A 13,594-nucleotide genomic window follows, 5' to 3' on the forward strand; every position below is an offset into this window, starting at 1 on the left:
TGATTTGTGGGTTCTCGGAGGTCCACAGGCCACAGCTTGAAAGCCTCTGATTAAGAGCATTTGCAGCTGAGTACCTTCAGCAACCTAACACAGCCAGGATACTACAAAGGCAGGAAATTAAACCAGTCTCTTTTGAGCTTAAGCCATAGCAATGTGCTCTAGAGCCAGTTCTGGAAACCCCTCCGCCTCCTCTGCTGCTGTTACTCCCTCACTCATCAGTCATATTCATGAGAACAAGAAAACCAGGTTGAATAAGATATGGAAGATTTGTAGACCTCAGCCACAAAACCAGCTCATAAACTGCAGCATTTACTACTTTCATTAAATTTCTTATCTTCATTACTTTGTTCTATAAAGCTTTAAGCAGTAAAAAATCACATCAGTAAAAGATTAAACATTCAAGCATAATGTCTCGCAGCAGAAAGCAGTAAAAACTTCTATCAACATTAGCAAATAGCGGGGCCCTACAAAAAGTAGTTGCACAGTGCAAATCTATACACTAAGGAAATGTGTTTCTGGACCCTATTTTTCAGTTCGGTTTCATCCCAAAGGATGGGATGAGGTCCCATCTGAAGGCCCATTCCATTAGCGCACTCTCACAAAAGCAGCCAAAGCACATGAACTGGGGACAAACAGGAGATGTACTTCTGAATGGATCCAAACTCACATGTTAATGTAGATACATCCAAAGCCAGCTAAAGCAGCACGTAATTAGCATAACCCCCATTTAGAACATACACTGTATTCTGCATATTATTTTTGGTTTCAACTCATCTAGTTTTAAGATTCTGAAAGTTTATGCATACTTAACTGTAACACGATGAGCATCTCCTAGAGAGAAAAGGCAGAGCTGCTTATGCAGTAACAGAAATAAACTGGAATCAGTTGTTTAAACTGCTACTTTTCTGATAGGAGATATTTATACATGTATAATACATGAAAATATGCATATCTATATTAACACACACATATAAATGCACACAGATGCACATACTTAACAAGTAGTATAATTCAGTGCTGTAATACCCAGTATTAACTCTACTGCAGTAGATGTGGGCTGTTAAACCAAATGCTTACTCACCTGTGCTTTATTTCCAGCAGTGAAGTTCGGGGAGTGGGGGCTCGTTCTAGTCTCCTCCCTCTGATTGAGCTTTAACACAAACCCTGCACATCTATGCAGATCTGAAGTTGAGAGATTTTAAGATCCTTTTCCCCAGGTCCCAGTTCAATACCTGGTTCCACATGTGTGTGCACATACTTCATGCTGAGTTTTAGGTATTTTGTCCCAAAGGTCTGTTTTATTGTTACTGCTTTCTTAAAAAGAAAAGGAAAACCAGCAGCAATGTGCTATATACATCTGCTTTGTCACCAGCTCAGTGTTCACACAGGTATACCGGATTTGTTTCAGTCCGCTGTGCTTAAACATTGTTATCCAGATAAAAATTTGCCATTCTAATTCAAACCCACCAACAGATGTGAACCATAACCACACGCAGACCTTGGGCTCTCCCATAGTTGGTTTGACCTCACGCAGAGCAGCTGGCAAACAGCACCCTCCTTTGAAACTGCAAAGCAATCCTATCACCTCATCTGAACGTACCATGAATTCAAACATGTCACATCATAAACAGATTGTGCAAATTTGAAAAATATTTGAGATTTTAAAACTGCTGAATTAGAACTGATCTTTTTTTTTTTTTTTTTAATTGCAATCGAGTAAGAAGACAGCATTACTGTATTTCACACTGGTTTATTTTATAAGCTATTAATGCTAACTTTTGACAAGAAAGATGTTCTCAAAGCTTTGGGGTTTTCATTGGTTTGGAGGAATTTTGATGGGGTTTTTTTTAAACAGCAGGTAAATAACTTCTCCAACATAATATTTTGGTTCCCTTTGCCAAATTGAGCGCAATACTTGTATCCCTCTGCAGTACTGACATTCAAATGTCAACTTCCTATTGAAAAAGCAGGGTAAGCTCCCATGAATAGCTATACACTGATATTTATAATCAAGTTGTCTTCAAGTAGACAAAATGCGGCTGGAAATACTATGACAAATTGGTCTTCACAGCCATGTGAAAACATACCCAGGTGGTGATGTGTTTCAATTCTTACAAGAGACAGCTGGGCTTATACACCAGGAGTAACTCACTGTGTGGACTCTTGGGCAGATTATCTAGGAGATGCACAGAATTTCCATCACTGGAACCTTTTAAAAATTAGTATCATAAATTTTCTGTCAAGAATGGCTTACATATTGTTGATAGTGCTTTTGAGTATGGGGCCAGACTAACTGACCTCCAAGAGCCCTTCAAGTAGATTTTCTCATATCCTGCCTCTTCTTGTTTGCCTTGGGATGCTGTCACCAGGCTGGGGATTAGCCAGACCAGGGAGGAGCAGAGACTGAAGCACTCTAATTTATATACCCAGCCCTTGCATCAGTGCTACGCTCTTAATATAGGAAGGACTGGGAGCTTAAAGTAACAGAGCTTTGCTGCCTGCGTAAGATGAAAACAAGGCCAGCAAGGCTTGTTCTCTCTATTCCAGTTCCAGTCCAGTCCTCCTGACACCCGCTGGGTGTTGGGGATGATGCTCAGATGAGCCCCACAGCACCTCCCCAGCATCCTGTCTGCAGGTTTCACAGCACCTCTCCTCCACCCCCTGAGCCAGCCCAAATGCTGCAGCCTCCCCAGGCCATAGACCCAGCCAGCAGAAGCATGCGAGCAGAGCCAGGCCTGTCAACCCCCTGCACAGCCCAGCAGCGCGCACTGATGGAGGCGGCTGTGCCTCTGCCCGAGCTGCTGTGCTATCCTCAGCAGCAGCATCTGGAGCACTGGGGTACAAACCCCTAGAGAGGCTCTGCAGGCTCAGGCTGTGTCCTGACGGGGTTGTCAGTGACAGCCAAACATCTACAGCCAGGTTCCACCTGGAGCCACCAAACCATCCTTGCATCAGGCTCTCCGTGGCCCCACACCACCCAGGGAACCCACAGTTCACCTGGTACTGCAGTCCCAAACCCAAACCTGTCCCACTTTCTCCATCGTGAAAGCAACATAAAAAGCAAAAATGTTTCAGAAATTGAATAGTGCATCCAGGTAATGACAACTCTCATGCACAAATGTGTCTTTATAAAAGCAGCCTTATACAAATATTGGAAGACAGCAAGGTAATTCACATGCAAGTTAGGACACACGTGTACTAGCTGGACACTCCAACCTGTTCCATTCTCTGCTCCTGAATATCTAGAACTTGCACTGAAGTACAATTTAGGGCAGGAATTAAAAAGACACTTTCTTAAGCAAATTCTTAAAGGAACTAAATTTACTTAACCAAACAGATTGGACTAATATCACTAGAAGCCATATGCCGCTTCACCCCATCCCAGCTTTGGAAGGAAGGAGAGTAAATGGTGGGGTTCTGGTAGAACAAGCTGTTTTTAAGAGGGCAAATACTTCCGTTTCTCCTGGGTTTTCTCCTGTTTTCCAGGATGTCAACTGCTTCATCCCTTGTACTGCCAGATAGTTTAAAAAAATCCTTTGGGAATCTCATGGTTTAATTTTTATGAAGAATGATAACAGTATTTGAGTGTGTGCAACAAGACTGTTCAAAAGTTCTGTTTTGATAGCTCTTTGAAATTAATCTGTTCTACATAAAATGCTATTTTCTAGCAGCTGCACTTCTATCACCTCAACCTGTCTTGTGAGTTCTGCTCCTTGGACAGCACAATAAAACCTCCTGTGCAGCAACAACCAAACAAACGGTGTTGCTTGTTTTCCAGCAAAGATGATACAGGATCCCTAGTAGGACATATCGGCTGTTAAGGCTGCATGGCCCTTATACCCTCTTACGTACAACCTGGTTTTCCACTGATGTAAGACTACTCAGTGCCTGGAGAACGCTGTGCAACACACTCTACAGAAAACTTATAGAGTCACTTATAGAGTAACATACACACTTCAGCTTTGTACAGTCAAAGCAAAGTCTGAAACAAATGAGGGAAGGGGGTGGGATTCCAAATCTGTTCTAATTAAGGGCTAAAATGAAATTAAATTAGAACTAAAACCCTCTGAGAAAGTACATGGCGTGTTATAAGATTATGTTGTACTGGGCACACGGTTGGCAGTCCTGCCAAACTCCAACCAGTGCTTACAGCCTGCAGATTGTGCCAGTAATGGGCTCAGGACCCGCAGCTGGATTCCCTGGCCGTGCCGAGGGGTGCTGAGTTTACCCTGACAGTGAGGACTACAAGACAAGCTGTTTCCTGGACCTCTTATGATCTACAAGAGACTGGAAGATGTTTGCTAATGATTGTTTTCAGCAACAGAATTCTGGAACTTTCAGAAGTGATCATGCAGGGATGCAGGGCTGGTTTGCTGCCTCACTGACGTGCTTTGTGAAGCAGGGTGGAAGTTAAAATTCAAATCACTGCAAAGTATTGAAATGAATGAAATGTAGCTCCTTTTGTTTTAAAAAGGTCTCACGTTTTCTAAAATAACTTTTGTGTTATGGAAAGGACATAAAGAGAGAATGGATTTTCAACATAACAGAACTATTACATGATGCCATTTTTACAGGATCAGTTGCACACACGTAGGTTGTGGAATCAGTTTTTCATCATAATGTTGGCTTTGTAAATGGAAGGGCTGGCAGAAGACAGTTTATTTCTATGTACTGCTATGATTTTAGGAGAACTTTAAAGTAACAGTAATGCTGGCTTTACAAACTGGATTTTTATGCTGCCTACATTTGTGTATTTTTTAATGCAATCTGTTACCACATGTAAAATGCTTATAAAAATACATTAAGACCTAAAACTGCCACAAAGAACTGAGAATTATCTTTGTTCAGCTGACTCACTTCTGACGTTTCTTATTCTTTCACTCATTATTCAGATATATTAGCATGTACTAATGAAACTCAGGGAGACAGGTTTTTAAGAGACAGGGAGACATATGCAACACTTCCCTGTGGAAATCCTTGTGTCCTGGGATCTTGAACTGACCTCGCAAGACTTTCAGTGTGTAAAAGTTTGGCAAAGGACTTAAAAATGCATGTGCTTCATTAACCCTGGGATTAGCCTTATTGAATTAAAATGCTAAGGAGAATATAGGATGAAATCCTGGATGTAAAGATGAAGACAAGGTAAAAATTGATAAATGCTGCATTACAGTATCTGGTTTATTTTCAGTTATACCCGTTGCACCTCACCAGGAAGCAAATGAACTGAATCCCTCAGAGGATGGCTCAAGATTTTCACATGATTATTTATCTAAGGTTACTTTTAACTAAGTTTAATAAAATTTGGTTAAGACTCCTCAATAATTCAGGCTTTCACTTTCTGTAACTGTTTTGAAACAAGAGTTTATCCCCCAGGGTCATTTGAGCAAAGGGGGCACATGAGTGTTTCTTGTTTAGATGAAATCTTCAGCCATGCACAGATTTGCAAGTGCTTATTTCTAGTGTTGAGGTCACACAAATGATCAGTATTAATAAAGATAAAAACAATAACCCCAGTCTGTTTCCATTTCGCAGGAACTGACTGTACTCTCTAATTTACTGCTTACCACTTCCAACACCAGATGAGTGGGTCGTGCTCCTGCAGAGCTAATCCTGCTATTTGTTTTATACCCAGCATTTGCCTCCTGCCCAACCGACACCTGTGTGTTTCTCCTGTGCCAATATGTGTTTGCGTACACAAGGGTCTATTTCCAGGTTTCCTCAGCAGGCATTTTGTATGTTTATACAAGTTCAGAATAAGCTGATTTCATCACAAGAATGTAAGATTTCTAGAATCCCTAAAGAAAAACAGATCAATCTACCACAACATGACATGTCTTGGAAAGAGAATACAAGAAGTTTAAGATCTGGGCAAGAAGTCTAAAAAAGAAAACACATTTCTGTGAGAACAGGAAGGAGGACTGGATACTGCAAGAGTGAGATACTCCACCTGAAAACACTACAATGGATGTAGCTGTGTCACAACAACAAAGAAACAGAAGGGATGAAAATCACGGATTAAACACTAGGAAAAAGAGAAGAACTTTATCTAACCTAAGGTCAAGGTGCCCGTCATGCATAGCAATGCAGAAGGAGTCTTTTTCCTTCCTGTACCACCCTGCCTGAACTACAGAGACTGCTCCAGCATTCACCCTCCTATGGAAACCAAGAAGTGCTGCACTGCTTTCTTCCCAAAGACGAAGGAAGCACCCACCTCCTGAGCACCAATGCATTGCAGAATTGACCCCTACCAGCTGCCCACAGGGCAGCACTGCTGGGAGCCACTAGGTCTTGTGATGGTGCCAAAGGCTGGGTTTGGGTTTTGTCTGTTTGGTTTTTCCTCCTCTCCATCATCCGTTATTCTCAACATGCATCTTGCTGTGTTGGCGGCTGGTAGCTGCTGACTCAGCATGGCCAGCTCAGGTTTCTAGCTGCATCCCCCATCGGAGGGAAGATTTCTCTATATGCAGAGAAATACACACAAGAGCAGAAGAAACACCCTCCACGTCAATCTGAAGACAATAATACACTGGTGTAGAATTTTGGCTGAGTTGCAAATATGGGGGGTGGGGGAGAGAGGGAAAGGGGGGGTAGGAATTACCCTAGGGAAAATAATAAATAAATAAGTAAATACAGCCCAAACAGAGTGAATTCATTGAAAAGGTTAAAATCTGGATGAGAAACTTCAGCTGTTCACAAACGCAAATACAGAACAACAAACAAAATTGCTAACATGACCTTAAAGCTATGTTCAAAAGGTGGTATTCCTTATTTCCCCCTGGAGGCAGGCGAATGTTTGAATGGCTGCTGTATGCTGTTGTAGTAAAATACCCTTGAGCAGCCTAGACATCATGTGAAAAGCAATAAAACCCCAGTCTGATCTGGGGAAAGCTGAGAACTGGAACCACAAAAAGACAGTGCCTGAGACAACAAAACTTTGAAATGCATTGAAGGAGTAATGTCTTAATTACATGATATTACAGTGGGTTTTTTTAATCCAAGAGATTCCATAATACCTGTAAGTGCTGAGGAACTGGGACAGACAAGGTATCTTTAGAACATGACACTGTACTTGAGCCTAGCCAACACCCAGCAGACAGCCTACTGCAGCTCTTCTGCTCCAGCACAATCTGCATCAAGGGTCAGGTACCTGCGAGAAGGAGAACTGCACTGACCCACACTGACAGAGAGAGCTCTTTATTAAAGATACACAGTACATCACTTCCTTCCACAGATACCTAATGACTGGTCAAACCTTTCCCACTGTGACTTATTCCTACAGACTTGCCCCATGTAGTAAAACGTCAAGAGATGTATTTTCAGTGGTATCTTCACAGATGGTATCGTCACTTCCTGAGTGAAGATGAGAACAGCACAGCACTTCAGATCCCAAGCACTGGATCTGCACAAGGTGGGGGATAAGTTGCTTGTTTGTTTGTGGGGTTTTTTCCCCTCAGACTGATTCTTTTTGTCTACCCAGCACATGGCTGCCTTTGCTCCTGTGGAGAGGACCTTTACACTACCTGGCAAATGCGGCACTGCTGAGCATGTTGGCTCTGGCATTTCCATGCCTGACTGTGACCTGCTGTCCACTCAATCCGTACACATGTACTGTTCAGGTTCACATATAAGGAGTGTAAGATCTGCTAGATATGCACTGAACACTCGCACCATGAGTACAAGCGAGTGCTTAGCACAGAGACGAGATGAGCAGCCATCCTCACAGGAGCTGTGGATCAGCTGTATCTTCTCTCAAACTATACAGACACCCTTTCTGATTTAAATCTCCAACTTAAGTCCCCATTGACCAAGTGACGTGACACATTATGGGAATGATAAGGAAACAACTGAGTTGTGAACCCCAGAAATACTGTCCCTTGTAAGGGAACTAAGTGATGAGAGGTCAGCAGGCATGCCAGGCCGAGTCCCAAGCAGCAGCAGCCTATCAATGTCACCAAAGGCTTAATGAAAGTGGCTTGGGAGGACCAAGTCTCAGGGGACCATGCCCTGTTTCCATGTCTTCTCTTTATTAACTTGTTGCATGAGTACGGGGAAAGCTGACCCAGCCGAACCTCTGATGAGCAGTATATTAAGCAATGTAACCCATCATTCGACTTTGGTTTCAAGGTGGAGTTTTGCCTTGGGAATTTCAACAGAAGCTACCTCAACCAAAAAGACTTTTCCTGTTTTCCCCCCATAAGCTGCAAAGAATTGTATACCTGAAAACAGACATCATGCTAGCAGCTTCACACTGAACACTGGGATGCTGCAACGTTTTACCTCAGGCTACTTTTTTCCCCCCTTTGTAATCCACAGAAGGAAACAGAATTCAAGAAGAAAAGTTGACAGGTTTGTTACATCCATGTAGAGAGTAACTGACTGTCACGTGTTGACATGAGTGGGTTTTGCAAGTGGGTGATAAGAGCCACATGTGATACGAGGCCTGAAGATAGTAACAAGGGAGAGGATCCAAAAGGCTCAGAAATTGCTAGTGCGGGTGTTAACAGAAGAGACTGAAGATTTTTAACCAGCTGACCAAGGGTATGGATGGCAGATGTACTGAACCTGGGCAATGGGGCTGGTGTGCTCTGAACTGCAGGGCAGACTGTCTGAAGATGGCTTCAGAGAGGGACAAAAGCAGCACAAATCACAGTTGAGTCATTCCTGCAAGAACAGACTGTTTCAGCAGAGATCTAAGGGGAAAGACTCAAAAAACAACCACCCCAAAGCAAAACTAAAATGAACAAAAAAGCACCCCAAAAATACAGGTGGGAGATTCCTGCAGATATACAGCTAAAATGAGACCAAGATCTGGGAGTGACTGAGAGCAGCACTGCCATTTCCCACTCCCTTGGTGGGTTTCTGAGTCTAAGCTCTTTTTCCCAAAGGAAAAGCATCATTTCCTCAAGCAATGCAAAGGTTTGAGACCCCAAGTCCAGCTACTTCATCTCATGAAGCAGCCCTTTCTATTTCTAAAACAGGACACTTGATATTTCTTTACAAACTGTACACAATAATGATTTCACCATTCACTGATATACAAAGACAGATTTCAAATTTAGTCCTGGACTAACTACGTAACAAAAAAAGTGAAGCCAGGATCCCATATATTCATTAAATTCTCTTTACATATCATAGGCTCACTGCTCAGTTTGCTCAGGGAACCTATTAACCCACGACAGAAGGATTTTGTTCTGAGGAACAGTGTCTTTTTGAATTGAAGTGGCACCCCCGTGTGATCAGCACTGCAGTACAGCTACATCTGCACCAGGGACTGTCTCTCAAAATACATTTGCTGGAAGCAGCAGCAGTTTTGCACTTCTCTGAAAGGGTGGAAGAAGGAGCCTGTGAGGATCAGTCACTGTCACAGGGCTGACAATAATTTATGCAGAAGTTCTCAATTGCTCCTAATGGCCTGTCAGATGATAAAGGGAATGCAAAGCAGATCACAAAACCAACTCCAGCATAGCTGCTGAGAACAAACATTCTTGAAACTTTCACTCCTGCTAAGAAATATGAAAACACAGGAACTGAAGTGGCTTCTGGAGAAGCAGGAAAACAAAGCTCCACTATTATCCAATAATTCCTGTAGATGAGATTTTGTGATGGCAACAGAAAATTAAACCACATTTTCCAAGATTCACCAATATCTTAAATGGAGAACTGGAGTAGAACAAAAACTTCGTATACTATCAACAATAGATTATTACTCTTTCCAGTTAAGACTGGTTAAGATGTTGCTACTGATATTTCAAAACCTCAGAAATATCAACTGTTTCCAGTAGTGTAAACTGAATGCAACTCAGTAAATAATCATCCCAGACTGGTTTGTGTTGGGAGGGACCTTAATGCTCACCCAGTTCCAACCCCCTGCCATGGGCAGGGACACCTTCCACCAGGCCATGTCACCCAAGGCTCTGTCCAACCCGGCCTTGAACACTGCCAGGGATGGGGCAGCCACAGCTTCTCTGGGCACCCTGTGCCAGCGCCTCAGCACCCTCACAGGGAAGAGCTTCTGCCTAATGTCTAATGCAAATTTCCCCTCTGTCAGCTTAAAGCCATTCCCCTTTGTCCTATTATCTATTTACTTTTCCCAATATAACACCAAACTGTGTTGTAGATGTTTGGAAATGCAATTATGCTACAGTCAAAGAACTTAAATTTGGCAATATATCAACATTCATAGCGTAAAATGGGAAATGAAGCCAATGTAGAAATGCAGACAGAAAATGAGCTTTTGAGCCTATAACTGCCTTATACAGCAAAATGCACTAACATACATACATCAGAGGCTTATGTACCCTTAGAAAAGGTTCCTGAAGCAATTCATGGACACTGGTATTTTCTGGATGTGTAGTCTCTTTATGTGCTTCACAATAATAGAAAATAGAAGATATCCTCTCTTTGTAGACTCCAGCCTGTTCCAACCCTTTCTCTGCTACCTCCCCAAGACTTACCATCTTTAATGGCTTCAGCTATATCTCCCTGACCAGACTTCTCATTAAAGTTGCTCCTGGAGATAGACCAAGGACTTTCTGAACCAAAGGAGGAAAAAGCATTTGGCCAACGCTAATGCTTCTGCCATTGATGAAGATATTTCTGTGGAAACATCAACTTTCACATTGTTTGGACTCAAACAGAAAGGCCCATGCTCTGTTCATCATCCTTTCCTAGCCACAGATGTCAAGGACATCAAAGCAGCATAAGAGGGTCACAGGCACTTTTAGCCAGGACAAAAGAATTCACACAATTACCCCATCCAATGTGAGGCCCATCTGCAGTACAAACTTCCCTGTGATATGAAAAGTGTAGTGTCAGTATGTATCACGGACCTGTGAAGAAACTGCCTGTTCCCAGCAGTGTCTCACACCTCTCTGCCCATAAAGGTTTCACCTTTTGTATTTATATTTTAATTTCCTGTAAGTCTTTTACTTGTAACAGTACTGAATTTATATTTACAACTGGTTTTAGACTCTGAAAGGTCCGTGTGGATGATAGCAAGGTGATGAGTTCAGACAATTCGCAGTGATGACAGGGAAAATCAGTGTGGAAAGAAGAACAGTCTCACTGGCTCATTTTCAAAGTTAACATGCATTTCATTTGGAAAAACAAAAGAAATAAAATAGAATTTAAAAGAGGAGGCTGCCTCCGTGTTGTAAAACAATGCCTTTGCATGTTGTAAAACAACCATGCACCAGAAAGTAGTGTCCTGTTACACAAAGGAGACTTTTTGTTGAGCTATAGACAAACTTGATTGTCACAAGGTTTATATTTCATATTGTTATCTACCAGCAAAATCAAATACCAACAACTTTTAGGGACTGGGGAGAGGAGGGGGATGGAGAGAGAAAAAGGAAAGAGAAAAGTTAAGAACACATCATGTAGAAAGAGGAATTCTGTCCAGCAAAGCTGCTCACTGGCTCCTCAGCCCATGGAGCTTCAGTGGCTGCGAGCTCTGTGCCCTGCTCCCCACAAGGCTCCGTGCAGGGCAGGACAGCACAACCACTGAGTTCATCCAGAAACCACCTGAGAACGTTTTAAAGCAGGCTGTGGAGGAGTGGAGCACGTTCAGGAGTAGGCAGTGAGCAGGAAGTGCCAGCTCCCTTTCCTAACAGTGGGCTGTATTTGCAGGAGAAAATACATTCTTCTCATGAAAAAAATAAAACTTGCAAATAAATGTACATTTCGATGAATAATTTTCATTCTGGGAAGAGTCAGAAAAGGAAAATACAGGTTTTCACACTTCCCAAAGGATTTGTCACTTGTCCCAGTCACTGGGCAGGGATGCCCTATTACCTCCCATAGGCAATATTACCCTCTCACCTCCGGGAAGTGAGGCATAACGCAGACTGTGGCAAGGATGTTAGATATTACGTGGCATTTATATCCATACTCTGATACAACAGCAGTGCAGAGATGGACCAACCTAGAGCAATGTGGAAGGAATATGAGTTTTAGACAGGCGAGCAGACACTTCCTAAGAGTTGCTGCCCTCTCGAAGAACTACAATCTCCCCAGACAGGCTCGTGTTTGGCCAGAATCCAGGTTCATGTTCAATTCAAGAAATAGTTTAAATTGTTCAATGTACTGGCTGAAGTATGGGCAAAAGAACATATTTTGTTCCTTCATAAAAACCTTTGCATTTTAGTCTTTTAGTCAACATTAACCTATATACAATTTTATTTTATAATTGCTTACAGAAGGTTATGCAAAACTATCAACTCAGTCTGAAGTATGACTATACCCCACTTCACCAATAGCAAAATCAAGCTTAATACGCCAGGTTTGCTGTGTTTAAGACATCTACCAGTAAACTCAACTTGTAGGTGTCCTTGGCAGCAGTTTGTAATATACTCGTTTTAAAGAGAATCTTCCACATTTGTACAACTGCTCAAAGAAAGGCTTAAAAAACCACCAAAAGTAAAGGACCTTTACAATGTGTTCCAAAAGGTGGATTAAAAGATACTCAGTAATTTGATTTATTCTCCCTGTGTAAAACATGGCAACAGGAAAATTAATCTAAAAACTTAGGGAAAACGGTGAACAGTGAATAAAATACTGTGCTATGGGAAAACACAAATGCTTTTTCCCAGGCTGTGCTGCTGAGCTTTCCAGACTCTCTCAGACTATCTCAGAATCTCAGATGTGTCACACCTTCCCATGGGAAAAGAAACATTTTAAATGCAGCATTAAAATAAGAATAGTAATTTTTAAAACCCAAACAACGCTGTCTGATGACACATCTCCCCTCTTCCTAAAACCTGTAACAATCCTATTTTCCAAATACCATTCCCACCCGATAAATTAAAAATGAGGGTAGTCTGCACATTTATGCCTAAGGAAAAAGTTTGCAGAACCAAGTTCTAATATTGTAAAGCATTGTTCATGGTTTTCAACATCCCCAAGGTATTCTACTATGTCCAGTTATATGAGGTAGTAACAATAAATAACATTTTCTTCGGTTATAAAACAAATGGTTCCTTTATCTTTTCATGCCTAAATCAGACACCTGCTGAATCAATAGTCACATATTCAAAATGCAGTGAGAAAGCAACAAATGATTCCCAATTGTATAGAAAGGATGAAAGAATCATAAATAAGATGCAAGAGCTCTGCATAGCTACGTGCTTATTGTGCTTGTGAATGGAAAAGGAAGAAGGAAGGGTCTTCAAGGAAAGTAGCCAAAGGAAACTGAAGCAAATGTAAAAAGCATTTCAAGGCTATATTTAGAGGAAGACATTCTTCCTGCATTTGCCAAGCTGTGCACGTCATGTTTTCACACAGCATGTTTTAGCCAGCTTTATAAGTCTATGAAGAGCTGGGGAGGGGAAGGGGGGAGGGAATCTGGATCAGTTGCCAGAAATGGAAGTCTTGCATTTATGTAGAGGAACAAATACTTAAAGCATGTGAATTCAAGAGAACTTGAATCCAAAGCAGGGAGAAGGGGAAGAAGGAGGACAGGGGGGTGAGTAGGGTGTTAAATTTTCTAGATATCACAGAAGGATTCTGCAGTATCCAGTTTATAACGTGATTCAGCCTCTAATACTCCCTTTTGAGCCCAGGCTCACTAGCCTTAGATGTATCACTAAAAGTACTC

At 42.0% G+C, this 13,594-nt stretch overlaps 1 protein-coding gene across 14 annotated transcripts in view; it reads right to left on the bottom strand.

Moving 5' to 3' along the window:
- The window catches only part of ATP2B2 (ATPase plasma membrane Ca2+ transporting 2), a 412,410-nt gene that overhangs the window by 112,706 nt on the left and 286,110 nt on the right, over positions 1-13,594 (bottom strand). The window lies entirely within an intron of this gene.

The sequence above is a fragment of the Strigops habroptila genome, chromosome 11 (genome assembly GCF_004027225.2).
Source record: "Strigops habroptila isolate Jane chromosome 11, bStrHab1.2.pri, whole genome shotgun sequence".
NCBI lineage: Eukaryota > Metazoa > Chordata > Aves > Psittaciformes > Psittacidae > Strigops > Strigops habroptila.